General features: G+C 35.4%; 1 non-coding gene across 1 annotated transcript; it reads right to left on the reverse strand.

Annotated features, from left to right (window-relative positions):
* Window positions 1-513: 513 nt before the first annotated feature.
* On the reverse strand, window positions 514-620 carry LOC122235665. Its single transcript, XR_006213691.1, has one exon. It is a non-coding gene; the product is annotated as a U6 spliceosomal RNA (small nuclear RNA).
* Between the last annotated feature and the right edge of the window lie 1,774 nt (window positions 621-2,394).

Here is a 2,394-nt window from a genome sequence, read left to right on the forward strand (position 1 = left end):
GCTGAGGCTAGGACTTCCAACTCTATGCTGAACAACAGTGGTGAGAGTGGACATCCTTGTCATGTTCCTGATGTCATGGGGAAAGCTCTCAGTTTTCCCCTTTGAGGATGATATTCACTGTGGGCTTTTCACATATGGCTTTTATGATGTTAACATATATTCCTGCTATCTTGACTTTCTTGAGGGTTTTTATTAAGAAAGGATGTATTTTGTCAAATGCTTTTGTCTATTGACAGGATCATATGATGCTTATCTTTTCTTCTATTAATGTGATGTATCACACTGATTGATTTGCAAATATTGAACCGGCCGTGCAACACAAGAATGAAACCCACTTGATCACGGTGAATAATCTTTTTAATATACTGTTGGATTCGATTTGCTAGCATCTTTTTGAGAATTTTTGCATCCATGTTCATCAGGAATATTGGCCTCTAATTCTCCTTTTTAGTGGGGTCTCTGTCTTTATTGGGGCTTAGTTGTTGGGAATCAATGTAATCCTGGCTTCATAGAAAAAATATGGAATGCTTCATGAATTTGCACATCATCCTTGCACAAGAGCCATGCTAATCTTCTCTGTATCATTCCAATTTTAGTATATGTGCTGCTGAAGCGAGCACAAAAATTAATTAAAATTTAAAAATACAGTACCCACAAAGTGCAATAAAGTGAAACACAGTTTTAAATTTTTTTTTAAAAAAGAGTAATTTGATCTAATTTAAATTTAAATAATTATAATAGCTGCTGTGTTGAGAGTAGACTATAAAGCCAAGGGTGAAGCACAGAGACAAGTACAAATGAGAAATGATCATGGCTTGGATAAGAGTTATAGCACTGGACATGTAAGAAGTGGTCATATTTAAATCAATGCTATTTCCTCATAAGCCAGATGTAAGGTAGGAGAAAGAGGGAGGAATCAAAACTGACCCTACTATTTCCGGCTGATATGCTGGGAAGATGAATGTTCAGCATACAACCTATAGTATTCTTTCAACAAATGTTCTTTGTATCTGAAGTGAAATAATTAGCTGTCTGTGACTTACAATAAAATGATTCCTTCAAAATTAAAATGATATCTAGACTACTTGGATCCCAATTGACAGTGTAGTCAGGATACTTGTGCCCAGAGTGGAGCAAACAGGAAAGCAAAATAATATACAAAATAATAAATTTAAAAGCCTTACTCCAAGGGTGCCTGGGTGGCTCAGCAAGTTAAGCATCGGATTTTTGCTCTGGTCAAGATTTCATGGTTCGTGAGTTCAATCCCACATTGGACTCTGTTCAGACAGCTTAGAACCTGGAGCTTGCTTTGGAGTCTGTGTCTCTCTCTCTCTCTCTCTGCCTTCTCCTGCTTGTGCTCTCTCTCTCTCTCTCTCTCAAAAATCAATAAACACTAAAAAAAGCCTTACTCCTGTCTAGCTATGCCACATGCTACAAAGTACCTTATTTTAAGTCAATTTAATCTGGCAAATGAATGAGGAAATGACAACTCTTCAGTCTAAGAATTCCTTTGCCAACAGATCTCACAGTTCTTTCATCTCCTGAGTGGAATTTTGTTGATATCTTCAATTAGAACAATATGAGATATTTAGTATATCAATTAAGCAAAGGATTTGAAGAAGGTGGAGCCCTGGTTCCATTAAACTGAAAAGAATGACACAATTATTTACATTGCCAAATTTTCCTGCTGACAAGCAGGCACTTGCCAGGCTGACAAGCAGGCACGCCCCACAAGCACTTGCCAGGCTGAGTGGAAGAGAAGCAGCTGAAGAAAAATATTTCTACTTTCCAGAAATTGTATCTCACTCTACAGAAAGAACATAGCCCCTCCTATCATTTTATCTCATATATCTATTTGTTAAGACGGAAGTAGCTTTGTAACATTTAGAGAATATCCGTATTTCAAATATAAGCATAATAATGAACTCTTTTCAAACTGAAAAATTTAGGGGTTATAATTTTTGAAGAAGAATTAAGATAATTCCAGACATTATATTATCATTTCCTTCATTATAGGGAAAGAGAAATAGAAGAGAAAACAAAGGCAGAATTTACTAAACTTTTAGGGGGAGAGAAAGCACAAATAATGCAGAAGGTTTTCAAGGCAATGTTAAAAATCTTGGCTTATATTTAATATAATGTATTGCTATTCAAAGAACTTTAATGGCTGTGTTATTATCTGAAAGGCAGGAAACTAAGGTTTTGAAAAGTTATGTGATGTCATTCAAATACTTAGCAACCAAGACAAGACAAAAATATAAGCCTTAAAATTTATAAATAAGTTTTCTCTACTATATCAATGCTGTCTTTCAATTATAACTAAAAATATGAGGAAATCATTGACTTAGGTATTGATTTCATGGTTTGCGAGTTTGAGCCCCACTTTTGGCTCCA

The sequence above is a fragment of the Panthera tigris genome, chromosome X (genome assembly GCF_018350195.1).
Source record: "Panthera tigris isolate Pti1 chromosome X, P.tigris_Pti1_mat1.1, whole genome shotgun sequence".
In the NCBI taxonomy this organism is placed as follows: domain Eukaryota; kingdom Metazoa; phylum Chordata; class Mammalia; order Carnivora; family Felidae; genus Panthera; species Panthera tigris.